Consider the following 17525-nt stretch of genomic DNA (forward strand, 5'->3'; position numbering starts at 1 on the left):
CTGTCACCTTGATCTTAGACTTTTAGCGTTCATAACTCTGAGACCGTAGATGTCTGTTGTTTAAGCTCCCTCATCCATGCTACTTTGTTAGAGCAATACTAGCAAACTAATACAATCTTTGCTTAAGATTCAAATTCCCAGGAAGGTAATTCTGATTCCAACATGGATCAACCAAAAATTAGCTAGACCAGAAAACATGGCAGCAAAAGTGTTAGAAATGACTTTAAACTAGAACAAAATATCCTGAAATTTGTATAGAACCACAGAAGACCCTGCATAGTCAAAGCCATCTTAAGAAACAAGAATAAAACTGGAAGTATCACAATCCTGGGTTTCAAACTATACTATAAAGCTAAGTAATCAAAGCAGTGTGGTGTTGGCACAAAAACAGACATGTAGATCAATACAGCAGAATTGACAGCCCAGAAATAACCCCACACTTATATGATCAGTTAATCTATAACAAAGGAGGAAAGAATATTCAATGGAGAAAATGGTGTTGGGAAAAGTGGACCGCTACATGTAAAAGAATGAAACTGGACCACTTTCTTACACTGTACACAAAAATAAACTCAATCGGATTACATAACTTAATGTGAGCCTTGAAACCATAAACTCCTAAAAGAAAATACTGGCAGTAATCTCTTTGAATATCTACTGTAGCAATATTTTTTTTGGCTCCGTCTCTTCAAGCAAGGGAAACAAAAGCAAAAATAAGCAATTGGGACACATCAAACTAAAAAGTTTCTTCACAGTGAAGGAAACTATTAACAAAACAAAAAGGCAACCTACTGAATGGGAGAAAATATTTGCAAATGATGTATCTGATAAGGGCTGCTATCCAAAATATACAAAGAGCTCATACAACTTAACTTCCAAAAAAACTCAGATACTCTGATTGAAAAATGGGCACAGGATCTGAATAGACAATTTTTAAAAAATATTTTATTTATATATTTGTCAGAGAGAGCACAAGCAGAGCGAGAAACAGGCAGAGGGAGAAACGGGCTCCCTGCTGAGCAAGGAGCCCAATGCGGCTGGATCCCAGAACCCTGGGACCATGACCTGAGCCAAAGTCAGATGCATAACTGACTGAGCCACCCAGGCTTCCCTTAGTAGACATTTTTCTAAGGAAGATATACAGATGGCCAACAGACACATGAAAAGATGTTCAACTTCACTCATCATCAGGGAAATGCAAACTAAAACCACAGTGAGATATCACTTCATACCAGTCAGAATGGTTAGTATAAAAAAGACAAGAAATAACAAGTGTTGGTGAGGATGTGGAGAAAAAGGAACCTTCACACACTGTTGGTAGGATCGTAAATTGGTGCAGCCACTCTGTAAAACAGTGTGGAAGTTCTCCCAAAAACTAAAAGTAGAAGTAGCACATGACCCAGTAATTCCACTTCTGGGTATTTACCCCCCCAAAATGGAAACAATAATTCAAAAAGATATAAGCAGCCCTGTTTATTGCAACATTGTTTATATAGCCAAGATATGGAAGGAACCTGAGTGTCCATCATCAGATGAATGGATAAAGAAGGCATGGTTTATATATACAATGGACTATTACTCAGCCATAAAAAAGAATGATATCTTGCCATTTGTGACAACAAGAATGGACCTGGAGGGTATTATATGAAGTGAAATAAGTCACTCAGAGAAAGATAAATACTATATGACTTCACTTATATATGGAATCTAAGAAACCAAACCAACAAACAAATAACAACAATGAGAGAAACAGACTCATAGAGAATGAACTAGTGGTTGCCAAAAAGGAATGGGTGATGGGGATGGGCAAAATAGATGAAGGGAATTGTGAGGCACAAACTTCCAGTCATAAAATAAATGTTACAAGGATGAAAAATATGGCATAGGGAATATAGTCAATAATATTGTAATAACTTTGTATGGTGCAGATGGTAACCTACTTATCATGGTGAGCATTTTGTAATGTGTATAATTGGCAAGTCACTATGTTCTACACCTGAAACTAATATAATATTACATGTCAACTATACTTCAATTAAAAATAAATTAGGGGCACGGGGGTGGCTCATTCAGTTTAGTGTCTGACTTCAGCTCAGTACATGATCTCAGCGTCCTGGGATTGAGTCCTGGGTCAGCCTCCAGCTCAGCAGGGAGTCTGTTTGTCCCTCTCCCTCTACCCCTCTCCCCTGCTCATGCTCTCCCTCTTTCTCTCAAATATATAACTAAAACCTTAATAAATAAGTAAATAAATAATAAATTAGTTGGTGCCAAGATAATTTACTGGGGGAAAGAGTAGTATTTTCAACAAATGGTTCTGGGACAACTGAACGCCTACATCCAAAAGAATACAGTTGGACCCATACATCACACAATATATAAGCATTAACTCAAATGGATCAAAGACCTAAATATAAGAACTGAAACTATTAAACTCTTAGAAGAAAACAAAAACACACATCCTTATGACCCTGGATTAAGCAATTTTTTTTCTTAAATATGATAGTAAAATAGCACAAGCAACAAAAATAAATTGATCAAAAACAAAAACTTTTAATGGTGTAAAAGGTGCCATCAAAAAATGAAAAGACAACCCATAGAATGGGGAAAAGAAAAACTTTTCAAATCATATATCTGATAAGGAACTTGTATCTAGACTATATAGAAAATGATTATAATCCAATAATAATAAGACAAATAGCTCAATTAAAATATGGGCAAAAGCTCTGAATAGACATTTCTACAACAAGGAGATACACGTGTACAATAGGCACATGACAAAAATACTCATATAATTAGCCACCAGGGAAATAGAAATCAAAATCATCAGATACCGCTCACAAGAACTAGGACTATGATAAAAAAGACAAGTAATAAGTGTTGGTAAGAATGTGGAGAAACTGGAACTCTTACACGCACTGAGTAGGAAAGTTAATGGTGCAGGCACTTTGGAAAAGAGTCTGGCAGTTCCTCAAAAGGTGATCAAAAGTTAGCACATGACCCAACAATTCCACTCCTAGGTATGTACCTGAGAGAAATGATAACCTATGTCTGCACAACAACTCGCACATAAATGTTCACAGCAGCATTATTCATAAAAGCACAAAGTGGTAACAACCCAAGTTGATGTTCTGATTAATGGGTAAACAAACTGTGGCATATCCCTAGAGTGCAATATCATTTGGCAATAAAAAGGAATGAAGTACCGATTCTTGCTACAACGTGGATGAACCTTTAAACATTAGAGTAAATGAAAAAGTCAGAAAGGATCACATTCTGTACGATTTCATTTATACAAAATGTTTATAATAAGGAAACCTATGGAGACAGAAAGTAGACTAGTGGTTGCTTAGGGCTGGGGGTGGTGATGTGGATGGGCAATCATGAATAAAGAGTGTGGCATTTCTCTTTGGGATGATAAAAATATCATAAACTCGATTTTGCTGATGGTTGCATAACTCCATGTTATACTGAGAATCACTGAATAATAGGCTTTGGGTAAATTGTATGGTGTGTGAATTATACCTCAATAAAGCTGCCAAAAAAATTCTTGGTAAGGGTGGCGCTGTAATGGATGTAGACATGGAGAGCAGGTTTCAGGAATGGGGTCCAGTGGCAGGGTATTACGTATACCAAAGGCAGGGTATTACACTGCTAATTGAGAAGAAAAATATTAGAAAACACCTCTTCCCTAGCAAAGATACACTGCTTGTCTTAGTCTACACAGGCTCCTGTAACAAAAACATGGGAGACTGGATGACTCATAAACAACATGAATTTATAGCTCACCACTCTAGGGGCTGGGAAGTCTAAGATCCAGGTGTGGGCAGATTGAACGTCTGGGGAAGCCTGCTTCCTGGTTCATAGGTTCTTGCTGTCTTCACATGAGAGGGGGGTAGGGAACTCTCTGGAATATCTTTTATTTATAAAAGTACTAATTTCATTATGAGGACTCTTTCCTCATGACCTATTCACCTCCTGAAGCCCTCATCTCCTAATCCCATCACTTTGAGGGGAGAGGATTTCAACATATGAGTTTTAGTGGGATACATTCAGTCCACAGCACTACTTTAGAGAGGAGTCTCAATAAACATGAAAAAAAATTGCCTTTTAAAATAAATGTCAGCTATTCTATATTGAGTTCCCTCTCTCTTTAACAGCATCGTAGCAGATTCCGTAACTTTTCTGCGATCTTCAGCTATTAGCACATCCAACTCTGGTGTTCAAGAACTGGTCCTTTAAGTCTAAAACTTAAATCTCACATCCACTGCCAAGACATTATCCTCTCTTTGCCCCAGAAGAGGCTGGAGCTGTATAGGAAGGGAATGTTGCTTAGTTCTCAGACATTTTCTCTGCCTCCTCCCCTTTGACCGTGGGTGTACGAATTACCCTATAAGCTTGCCCTTAGCACTCTGATCAAGACCTGACCTGGAGAAAGTTTATGTCATTCCCTGACCACATGACCGGACTTTATTTACCTTTTTCTAGCAGCCTTGTAAACACTGGTACTGGCTTCTTTGCCCAAAGCATCACCGTTCCCCTCTCCTGCTCTCAATGAGTCTTGACCATTATTCTTTATGTTATTTTATTCAAGTCCTTGGGAAAAATGTTTAATGTAAGCAATCTCTGCTCTTCTCCCAATCCTCTGAGTTTCATGTGAACTGTTAGTTGTTACAGGTTGTTAACCCTAGCAATTTATTGCCAGGGTTATTTCAAACAAAGTACTGTACCAGAGGGGTTGACTTTTCCTTTCTCTGGTTTGTCTTAATTTGAGGGGTGTGGAAACAAAATTGTCAAAGATGTCAGCAAATGGTGTCACCCCACCTCCCATCCTATTCTTTGCTTTTCCTCTGTTTTCCTAATCCGTAGTTTTTCTCCTGTTCTTTATTGCTTTCTTTAAAATATTACACTCCATCGGAAACTGTATGTAAATCCACTGAAATCATTGGCAGCTGGAACTGTGTGTGTGTGTGTGTCTGTGTGTGCCTATGTGTGTTTTCTCATTAGCTGCTTTTTTCTATAGAGTTAAACCAATTTATCTGGGTGGTGGCGTGTTGAACAAAAAGGCACACTAAGTACTAAATAATTTACTTCGAGCCCTTCCAGACACGGCCATATTCTCTGGTGACTCGGGCAGCAGTGGTGATTATATTTGTAGACTTCTCTTCTTTGTCAAAACTGGCAGTGGTATTTTGACACCACTGAAAGTGACAGTGACAGTACAGAGTCCTTGGGGTGGCCCACATGTGTTTTTTAATTTTTTTAAGAAAATAAATGTCATGGTACTGTGGAGACAATCGTATTACTGGCACTTAAAATCATAGCTCACCACACCATTGTAAAAAAAACTTGGGACGACAGATCTGACTTTGATTAGGGATACTGTGAGAAACAGACAAGATCAAAACCATACATTTTTAAGTACTTCTCTCGAGTTCTCTCCTGCTAACTCCATAGAGTACAGCTACTCAGTCTGTGAGCTGGACAGGTATAAAATATTCCTGCTTCACTTTATGCCCTCTTCCAGTAGACGCTTTGGATCTACAATTGCTAACTTCTCCCCATGCCAGGCAACACAGATTTTTGGACGACTCTGAGAGCTAAAGTGGGAACCTACAAGTGGGAAGGGACAATTCAATACCATTTGACTTGAGATTTTGAAGTATAACTCTCACTTAACTACCAGCCAAGGAAGGCCATATGCTGGAAGAAGCACACAAATGGAAAGTGAAAAGACATTCACTTACTTGTATTCCATATACCTGTGGGCACAAACACTTTATTTCACAATTTCTGATTGACCATCACATATATCACTGGAAGGAGATACTGAATTTTGTTTCTGTAACCAAACACTTTTTTTTTTTTTTATCAATGTAAAACAAGGGGAATGCCAACCCAGAGGGAGAAATTCCACCATGGTACAAAATACACTGAACCCTCGAAATGGAGTTCCACTGTAAACTGTTAACCATGTTTGCCAACTAACTGCCCTTCTAATTGCATGAGAAGAGCATGCCTACTTGTGCTCTGGGGAAGGAAGGTTGAGGGTTTGGGCATGGTTAAAATAAATCTTTCTAGTTTTTCAGACTTGCAGTCATACATTTTCCCCCTCCTTTGGGACAGAAGAAAAGTCTACAACCCTCACTTTATCCCCAACCCTGGCTCATCACGGCTAAATTTTCCAATATATTTCTAACTCACCTATCTTCTTCCATTTTCTTCCCTCTCAATCTTCTTTTTCCATCCTATATATTAATATCAAATAGACTAACTTTCCTAAATTCCACCTATCTTAACGCTCTCATGCTTGAGTCAAAGATGGCTCATTGTTGCCCATCAAATCAACGGCAGCCATTATGGATTGGCACTTTATCTTTCAATGGTTTCCCTATCCACCAGCACCTGTCTTCATTCCCACATCTTCATATTATTCCATACATTTCAAGGTGTTTCCCCACTTCTTCTCCATCCTACCTCTTTGCCACCTGGAGGGCATCCTCATCCATTTCACTCCCTTCTGCATTATTTCTCAACTGTGTTGCTTTCAGGGATTCTGATATGCCCCTCATTCCTTTACCCCATTAAAAATTATGGTTTTTATCTTACTAGCTAGGCATTTATAAAGTTGTACTTCTCTGGATTAATATTGTGAAAGTAAATATCAATGATCTTTTTAAAAATATAAAATTGTTGTCATATTGAATATGTATTTTTCAAATAACGTGCTTTCTCTCCACTTCAAAGAAGTTATATTCTCCTTCCTTTGGAAATCACAAATAACTATAGTTAACTTCAATACCCCTCTCCTGTCAGCATAATCTTAACCTTCCCTAAATGTCATCTTTCATTGTTTTTCTTCTTTGAACTCCTATGGATGTAGGAAAGATGCTGGGGTTCGGAGCTGATGGCTAAAAAAGAATTCTTGAGATGTCTTTGCTGCAAAAAGGTGGTCTTATTAAAGCACGGGGACAGGATCCATGGGCAGAAAGAACTGCACGGGGGTTGTGAGGAGTGGCTGATTATATACTTTCAAGTTGGGAAGGGGCTAGGGATAGCGTAAGTCTCTAAGGAATTTTGGAAGCAAGGTTTACAGGACATTGAAGGGCTAGCTATTGTTAGGAAAAGGTCATTTATTACTGCCTAATAAAACTTTAGTCATGAGACCCTTAAGGTGTACATCAGTGGGTCATATGCTTGGGGGATGATTGCCAACATATATCTTGGGGGGTAGAGGTAAAGGAAGTTTCCAAAGGAATTCTTATATGTTAAAGTAGACTCACAGGATCCTGGGGGTCAGGCTAAGATTGCTTTTTACCCTTAGCAAAGTATTAACATTGAGGCAGCTGAGTTCCTAGAGGAAGGTCACTCTGCCTATTTCAAGGACTTGTCAACGGGCTGTAAGTAGTAAGGAAATTTAATTTTTCTTTTGCCTTTGTTTCCCACATCACTATGACACTTATAAGAGACAGAAATTTATTTATTACTTGTTCCTTGTGTGTTATTTTTAATTCTTCAACAAAATGGGTAAACCTCTTGAAAATGTGCCATGTCATATTTCTCAATATTTTCTCTATAGCCTAATGCCAGGCATATGATAAATGTTTAAGTTTTTATTATCAATTCATTCTGCTCAATAATTAAAAATTTCTCCCATAAAAATCTGTCTTTCTGAATTATGTCTGCCTGTCAGTGTTTGTAAAAACCAAATACAGTGATAATCCATGTATTTAAATAAGGAAAATTACAGTCTCCAGGCTTTGGGCAAATTTTGTACACATGCAAAAATACTCAGAAAAATCATATTAGGGATAATGAACTGTATGTTTTTGAGCTGAATGAGATTTTCAAGGTAATCACTACCATATATTTAGTGGCAAGCCCTCTCAGAGCCTAACAGTTTCTGGGAATCTGTGGATGGTTTACTCATTAAACTGTTGCTTGCAATCTATCCCAATTTGTTTTCCTACACTAAGTTATCCTTTCACAAATTATCCCTTGTTTGGGAAAAAAGATGTGTATGAGAAATACTTTCCACTCATCTTGCCAAACCTGTTAAGAAATATTCCATTTGTTCTTCCAAAGCTAATGTTTACCTTTTCTGATAGACATGACTTTCATCTGAAGTCTGATATTTTAGAATTTTTCATTTACCACTTGAAGGGGAGCAGAATATGCCATCCTAGAATGTGCCACTTCAGCATGCAAATTATTTTGAGCTGAAGACAATCAAGGCCCAAAAGACTCAGGAAGAGGTTTTTCACCACCCCCTTATATGAGCTAAACACTGCCTAAAAGAATTTAGATAAAAGCCCTGGTCCAGGAAGAGGGCTAGCACCAGAGACAACAAAGAGTATACGCTAGGTGTGGTAAGCTGGGGTGAGCTTGGCCTGTAGCTCAAAATCTTCTGTGTCCCAGTGTGTCTGCATAGCATGACAGATGTTCTTTAACCAAACATTTGCTCTTCCCATCTTCCTGTGAATTGTCTTCCTTCTCTGAAGCCTCAGACCCCTACCAACTCCTCATTAGCCCAGGATGGTACATAAGCCTCGATTGCCTAACTGTCTGTGAGCCTCTCAAGTCTTTGTGGGGCTCCCGTACATATGACATTTTTCTCCTGTTAATCTGTTTTCTGTCAGCTTAATTAATAGAGCAACCAAAAGAACCTAGAAGGGTAGAGTAAAAAATTTTCTTCCCCTACACACCTTACAAGCAGTATCTTGTCCATGTTACATAGGTATTCACCACCACTATTTTCACTGATTTCTGTATCAAATATGATTATGAAACAAATCACTGGAATATACTGATAAGAAATAAATTATTTCCAAACTACTGTGGCATGCACCTAAAGTACCATGCATTATTATAATATGTGGAAAAATCTATACTGTTAGAAGAATCCTAATTTTTTCAAAGAAATCAAGTTTTGTTTTCTAACTACAGTTCAGTAATGTATTCTGGAATGATATTCTCCTATTCTTGGTTTTAAATCACGCAAGGAAAAACAAACACCTTCTGGAATTTTATTTACTCATATGAGTTTTGAAATATATTACTAACTAGTAACTTTTTTTTTCTTTTTTAGGGAAAAAATGTTATTTCATTTCTTGATCTTTCAAACAATTATTACAAATATACCTTTTCTTTCATAGAGCACCAGGCTGACCTCGTATATGTGTAATAAATGGCCTTCAAAGATAATGTTTTTAAGCATTTTCTTGATTTATGTTATTGGCTCACTATTCCCAGGAAAAATGAGGTGGAATACTTCCAAATATGCCCTTCTCACCTTCCTCCTCACACCTCCCTTGTCTGCCAAAATCTTGTTTTCACAGTTGTATTTTGTTACTGACGCTCACTCTGTGTGGTCCCTTTCTAATAAGGAAATAAAGAAATCCCCTCATTGATTTTCTCTCTTATTGTAATCCTAGACTCTTGGGAAACTGGAGGACCAGTTATTTGCTCTGTCTCTTCCTTTCTTTCTTTCTTCCCCAGATCTGAGCCTTTTGGGTGGAAACGATATTGGTGCCTCATGACTGGGGAATGAACAGGTGTTCATCTCATGCTTTTCTCTAGGTGTGTCTATACCTGCAGTCCAACCATCATGGCTGAACCGTCAGATTCGTCTGTGAAACAGTTTGTTCTTTTTAATGAATTAATTGGATGGTTAGCCATAGTAGCAAGCCACAGTCCTGAACTGACAGGGTAAAATGGTGATTCTTACAAGGATAACCTAAATTATTTACAGAAAAATGTAGAGCAGTGTCATGGTCTGTATACATCCTGGAAAATGCAAACCTAATGTTATCTGGCTGTCATTGCGCAGATAGGATGTTAATTGGACAACATTCCTGCTTTTAATTTAGCACTCGCAGGTACTATGGGAGTAAAGGTAAAAATGGAATATTTCTAAAGTATTACTGTGTTGAACTATATTCAAATTTGGAGAAAAATAAATTCTTTTAAGACTAGGGCGACTGAAAATTTAAAACAACAAAATGCTAGAAATTATGAGTTTAGCTTAAAACTCTGTCATTAACACATCCCTTTGGAATAAAACAGAGAACAATGCATTCTCACACTGCTACTATGCCCTTTGTTCTGCAATCCTAGAGCACTTAACAATGAATACAGTTAAAATTAGCATCAAAGCAATAGATTTCCTAAAGGAATTTTTGTAGACAAATGGAAACAAAACAAATCAGCTTAAAGTTTAGATTGAAGAAATTAACCATGGGGACTTTCTTTATTTCATTTCACAATGTCTTCCAAGTCAGACGCCAGGTGACTACAGATTTAAAACTGAGTTAGAATTTGGCTGGTAATAACAGCAAACACGGCATAACTGATCTTCATATAATATATTATGCGTAGGCACTAAGTGCTTAGATAGACGCATTAACTTCTTCTATCCTCACAATGATCCTATAAGGTAGTGTATTAGTTTCCTTGCAGTGCTGTAACAAATTACCAAAAAATTTTTAAAACAACAGAAATTTATTCTCTCACAAATCTGGAGGCTAGAAGCCCAAAATTCAGCAAACATGCACTACCTCCGGGGCCTCGTGCGAAGAATCCATTCTTTGGCTCTTTCCTTTTGTGGTGGCTTGTTGGCATTCCTTAACTCACAGCTGCATCACGCCAATCTCTGTCTGCATGGTTACACTACCTCCTCCTCGACGGTCTGTGTGTCCCTCTGTGTGTCTCTTATAGGGATACTTGTCACTGATTTAGGGCCTGCCTGAATATTCCAGGAAAGTCTCTTTATCTCAAGATCTTTAGCATAATTACATTTACAAAGACCCTTTCCCAAATTAAAGTGACATCACAGGTTCCAGGAATTAAGACATGGACATACCTTCTGGGCCACCATTCAATACACTATAGGTAGACAGTATTATTACATCCATTTTACCAATGACGAAAGTGAAGCACACGAGCTAATGTTTGTTGGACTACGTGCCAGGCATCAATCTAAGTCTTTTGTATACACTACACTATCTATTTAACGTTCATAAACGTCCCATGAGGTAGGTTCAATTATTATTACCGGCATTTTACAGATAATGAAACTGGGGCTGTCTGAGAATTTGCTCAATATTACAGAGCTCATAAAATGGTGAGGTCAGGATTCAAACGCAGGACTACGTGATTCCAGAGCCTACACACTGGAACACTGAGCCACCCTATTCCTCCAGCTTCCATCATCTACATTGGGAGGATCGAAGGTGGTGGGAACCTCACAAGATGTTGAGGTGAAGTATGAGATTTAAAATTGCTACTCTGCTACTTATTAGCAAGCACAAGACCTTCTGAAATTAGTTTCCTTTTAGTTTCCTTATGCATAACACAGAAATGTTAATTATAATAATTTATCTATTTCACAAATTGCCCTTCCCACCCCATGGGTGCTAAATTTTTGTCATGACTGTTACTGAGGAATAACTCAAGTACAAAAGATGGCACCTGCTTAAATTGAACACACTGTTCAAATCAATGTGTTTTGAAAGTTGTATGTACCTATAAAACCACTACCACAATCAAAACACAAAAGATTTTCTTCACTTCAGAAAGATGGCTCCTGTCCATCTAAAGCCTAGCTCTTCTGCCATCCCTGGCTGCAGCCAATCACTGTTCTGCTTTGGCATTTTATAAAAATTTAATCATACGATATGTGCTTTTCTATGTCCGGGTTCTTTCACTGAGCATGTTAATCAAGACTCATCCACACTGTCATGTGCATCAAAAGGTTCATGCCCTTTTTAACTGCCACATAGTAGTCCATTGCATGACCATAACACATCTTGTTTGTCCACTCATATGTTGATGGACATTTGGGGTTTTTCAAGTTGTTGGCTATTGTAAATAAAGCAGCTAGGTCTAAACATTTGTTTACCAGTGTTTGTGAAAACATGTTTTCACTTCTCTTGTGTATATTTTCATTTCTCTTGTGTTGATTTTTAGAGTGAAATGTCTGGGTCTTACAATAGATACAGGTTTAAATGTTTAAGTCACTGTTAAACAGTTTTTCAGATAAATTACACCAACATACATTCTGATCTAATTTACTAAACTTGGTGCTTCTGGGGAGCGAGAATGGATGAGAAGATATTGAAGTAGCTCAGGTAGAAGATGGAAAAGACTGAACTAATGGGGTACTTTTAAGGATGGAGGACTTGTCTTTAAGAACAATCTTCTTTGGAGGAAAATATGTTTAAGAACTGGTGATTTACTGTTTATTAAATGTATGCAGTAAGGAATTCATCAAGAATGACTTCTAGTTTGCTAGTAAAGCCGGTGGTCTCAATTTGAGCTTAAACTGTACCTATATTTGGTTTTAAGACAAACCTATGATTGTCTTATGGACAATAATTCACCAAAAGTCTATTTGTGGGAGAGACACAGGCATTGCTTGAAAGTTAGAGAGCCATAAAGGAAGTGTATAGCAGTCAGACTCTCAGATTTGATTCACTAACAAAGACTTATTCATTAGAGGGAGGAATATAGCTTATTTTCTATCTCAGATTTATCTTTAGTCCCTTTTAATTTGGACTATTCTGCAAGTTCTAGGGAAAATATCCTTTAAGAAAAAACTCTGCAAAATCTGTTAAGCACCAAAGCCATTACCATTTGGCACCCCTTACTTTGTCTACCTGATATTTGTTCCTCCGTTCCTCCTTTTCTACCTTCTCTTGAGTCAATATAATCTTTTTTTTCATATTCAATTTTAATTCCTCTTCTGTCTTTTAGCTATATCTCTATGCATTTTTAAATGGTTGCTCTAGGGATTATATTATGCATCATTAACTTATCACAGTCTATTTAGAGTTAATATTCTACTTCTCATAAATTATAGGAAACTTAGCCTAGTTTCACTTACCTTCTGCCCTTTGTGCTAGTGTCCTATATATCAACATACGGATAAACCTCATAACATAAGTTAGGTTTCCTTTAAATAGTCATATGATGTTTAAATTGAGAGAATAAAAAATACATAAAATCTTTCATAATTTCCCACATATACCATTTTTGGAGTTCTTCTTTACTTCCTGAAGATTAGAACTTCTACCCGGTGTCTTCACCCTTCTGCCTGAAGAATTTTAACATTTTTCATAGTGCAGATCTGCTGATGTCAGATTCTCTCCATTATCTTAAATATGATCTTAAAGTTATCTCAAAATTTCTTAATTTTACTCTCATTTTTTGAGGGATATTTTCACTGGAAATAAGATTCTAGGTTCACAGATTTTCACTTTATTTTCTTTAAAGATGTAATTCAATTGCCTTCTGGCCTCTGTTTTGTTGTCGTTGTTGTTTTCTGGATAGAAGACATATCATCTATAACATTGGCTTCATGTATGTAATGTATTTATTTTTCTCTAGATGTTTNATCACGCCCTGAGCCGAAGGCAGACGCTTAACCGCTGTGCCACCCAGGCGCCCCTCAAAATTTTTTTCTTATCTTTAGATTTCAGCAATTTGACTATGTACTCAGTATGATTTTCTTGGTATTTAATCTTCATGAGTCTGCTGAGATTCATGAATTTATACATTGATGTTTTTCATCAAATTCAGGGAATTTTTAGTCATTATTTCTTTAAACAGTTTTTTCTGTTCTATCTCTCTTCTCCTTCTGGGACTCCAATAACACGTATATTAACATTTTATCCACCAATTCATTAATATTCTATTATTTTTTCTTTAATTTTTTTCTCTATGTTCTTCAGAATAAATAATTTCTGTTGATCTAACTTTAAGTTTACTGACTCTCTCATCTGCCATCATCAAGCTGCTGTTGAGTCAAATCAGTATATATTTTTATCTCAGTTATTGTACTTTTTCAGTTCCAACTTGAGTTTTTCTTTATAGTTCCTTTTTTTCTGCTGGGATTTCCTATCAGTGCATTTATTATAGCTATAATGTTATTTAAGTCCTGGACATATTTATACTAATTGCTTGTCTGCTAATTCCAAATATGGGTCATCTTTGGGTCAGTTTCTACTCTCTTCTCTTTTCCCTGAATATAAATAACTTCTTCTTATTTCTTAGACGTTTATCAGTTTTTTATTGTGTGCTTTACATTTATATAATATGTTATAAAAATACTTGATACTCTTATATTTCTCTGAAGTCTGTTTACTTTGTCCTAGCTGGCAACTAATTTGGCTGGAGTCAAACTCTGGACTCTATCTGTGCTTCCGTAGGTAATAGCTGAACTATGGCTCAGTTCTTCCAGTTCCAGCTGTTGCTTTCCATCATGCCTTTTGGAGTCTCTTTACAAATATATAGCTCAGGGGTCAGGCATATAACCACAATTTTGTGGATTACTTTCTCTGGGGCTCTATCCTCTTCAGGATTTCCCCTTTCAACTTTCCAGCTACTCTATTCATACCAAACTATATTCTACAACCTCAAACAGGTAAGACTGAGGCTTACTGAAACTTTTTTGCTGCCACCAATAATGTATAGTGGTGAGTGCCCTTAGGCAAAAAGCCATGAACTTATAAATCTCATCTGGGGCAGTTAAGTGAAACCTTACCTGGTTTCTCATGGATTGACTACCCCTCTAGCTTTTACCTTATTTTTGGTTATTTTCCAGTGTCTTCAAATGAAATTTTTTTTTAATATTTTGTCTCAATTTGAAGTTGTTATCTACGGAAGGATTCGTTCAACTAAACTACTATACCATAACCTGAAGCTGGATGATGCATCTGGCACCATTTAAGAGTCTATAATATAAAGGAGAAGGCAGGTATTGCTTCCCCACTTGCATTAAGGCCCATGAAATTTCAGTGCTTCTGCAGCACTATTTATGCTGGTACATCAGCAATCCCAGCAACGTCATCTCTACAAAATCTCTATTAGCATCTCACAGAATATATTTTGAGAAAGACATGCTATCTTTTAAGTTGAATATTAGGTTGGTGTTTTTGGGTTTCGATGTCATCTATCTACTCCATTATAACATAAGCTTCTCTTTTTCCTCTTTAGCAATTAAAGCACCTAACACATAATAAAATAATATATAATAAATAAAATAATAAATAATAAAATAAAATAGTAAATAATAAAATAAAACAATAAATAATAAAATAATAAGAACCTTTTGAGGGAAGAATTAATGTGCTACAATAGAGACATGACTGAAGAACTAGGAGCCAAGTGATGTAACTCTCTCTGGAGAAGCGAGGAATTTTTCTGAGATGACACTGGGTCTTAAGGAAGAATAGGAATTTGACAGACAACTAGGATGATTTACCCCACAGGTAATGGTGAACCAACAACATCTAGTGACAAAATCAGCTCTAAATTTAGGAAGTTAGGTCTGGCAACTCTGTATAAGATAGAGTAGAGCTAAAGCGAGGAACGTGAGAAGTAGGTTACTACAGTTGTTGAAGGGAGACAATGATTAAGTAGTGATCACAGGAAGAAAGAATAATGGTGATTTCTTAGAATCATTTTTCAGTTATTTTCTATTAGGATTTGACGACCAGTCATATATGAATTTTGANTTTCAGTTATTTTCTATTAGGATTTGACGACCAGTCATATACGAATTTTGAAGGAGAACAGTCAGGACTGAGTCGAGAATTCTAGCTTGGAAGATGTAGGAAATGATTGACTCATTCATTCAGCAAACAGTGAGTGAACACCGTATTCCAGATATCCTGTCCTAAGTCCTGGGAGTGTAGCAGTGAATAAAATAGACAAAAATACTTCGTTCCTTAAGAGGAGTTATGTGACAAAAATAAATGATAAGGAAAAATGTATACTGTGTCAGGTAGTATTAGGAATATTGGGATGGGGGGAAAGGAGGGAAGGGGGATAAGGAATGCTAGTAGTGGATTACATTTTTAAATAGGTGGCCAGGGAGGGTCTCACTTAGAAGAGATCAAAAAAGGAAGGATGAGAGAACAAGCCATGTAGTTATCTGGGGGGAGAACATTCGAGGCAGTAAACCCAGCGAGTGTGAAGACCTTGGTTCAGTAAGCACAATAAAGAAAAGAGTCTTAACAGCTGATGTCTGTATGAATACGTATATGTGTACAATAATGAGAAATACTGGCTTCTCTTTTAGACAGGCTAGGTGTCAGGTGCCTAAAGGAATACTCAAATGTAAATAGATTAACATAGAAGGCTCTAGATCAGGAGCAAAATCAGTGCAGGAGAAAAAAACTGGAAGCCATAATCAAATACAGTACTTCAAATCCAGTACTCATTTCTCTACACCAGGAGGAAGCAATTTAAATAAACAGCACTTTTGTGTGAAAAGTGCCAATTTGTGCCATGTTGACAATTGCATTTAAAAAAGAAAGATTTGGATTTTATAAGTAGCCCTGATGTTGGTACACTCAATGAACTTCATAAAATGAAAACACATGGTCATATAACCATGATGTAAGCTTATATAGGCCTAACCCTTACATGCTAAATTCATGGACTCAGATGTGGGTTATACTCATTGTGAAAATGTCATTTATCCTTTATCATCAGTGTAGTTGATGTGAGCCTGCCACTTCAGCTTTGACTATGGAACAGAAACCAGGCCTAAAGCGTGGGGACATCTGGTTCAGCAGTTCATTGGAACCCCAGAAAGTAGACTCTGGTTCTGCACAGACTAATACTCTCCTAGAACTGGAAGTGGATTTTTTATTTTAACTACCATTTTGACTTCCAGTAAGATAGGAACTTCTTAAGAGCAGAAACAAGAAAGTCTTCTCAGTTTATCAGGCTCATCTTGACAGTTATAATTATCAGACTATGCCTAATAAACATTCAGGGCAATCAAAACCAAATGGCTGATGAAGTATGGGACAGTGTATGCATTCTTTCCTTCTTTCTGGCTATTCACTAAATGGAGACATTGTTACAGAGAAAATTGTTTCAAGAAGAACTGTACTTGGGGCAGTCCAATTATCAGTTCAAAATCTCCTTAAATTTTATTTTTTATTTATTTTTAAAATATTTATTTATTTGTTTGAGAAAGAGAGAGAGCACATGAGTGGGAGGGGAAGAGGGAGAAGGAGAGAGAATCTGAAGCAGATTCCACACCCAGCACAGAGCCCATTGTGGGGCTCAACCGGGGTTCAATCCCACAACTCTGACATCACGACCTGAGCAGAAACCAAAAGTCAGATGCTTAACCAACTGTCCCACTCAGGTGCCCCCAAAATCTCCTTAAATTCCAATATACATTTCCTTGAATCTCCTTGTTGCAGGAGGAAGGTGGGGATGGGGTGGAAGAGAGGTTAGACTGCTTTGCAATGTCAGCCAAAGGAGTGGGAGAGCTGAGGTGTTCAGGCTAAGGTGAAAGTAAAAAATCCACCTGAGCAAAGGATTTGCCAAATCAGCCCTAGGTAATGGGCAAAGCCACAATCTAAGCAGGGAAATTGAGACTCAAGCTGCCCATTAGGGAATCAGAAAGACTAGAGGTGGGACAAGAGCAGGTGCGAAACTGGGGTACAGAGCCCAGAGTTTGGGTCCTCATAGAGAAGACTGAGTACCAACGGGTTAGGACCAATGAG

At 37.3% G+C, this 17525-nt stretch overlaps 1 long non-coding RNA gene across 3 annotated transcripts in view; it reads left to right on the forward strand.

Annotated features, from left to right (window-relative positions):
• LOC105238662 overlaps positions 1-17525 on the forward strand; it is a 38869-nt gene that overhangs the window by 10133 nt on the left and 11211 nt on the right. The gene's annotated exons all lie outside the window — the stretch shown is intronic.

Source organism: Ailuropoda melanoleuca, chromosome 1 (genome assembly GCF_002007445.2).
Source record: "Ailuropoda melanoleuca isolate Jingjing chromosome 1, ASM200744v2, whole genome shotgun sequence".
In the NCBI taxonomy this organism is placed as follows: domain Eukaryota; kingdom Metazoa; phylum Chordata; class Mammalia; order Carnivora; family Ursidae; genus Ailuropoda; species Ailuropoda melanoleuca.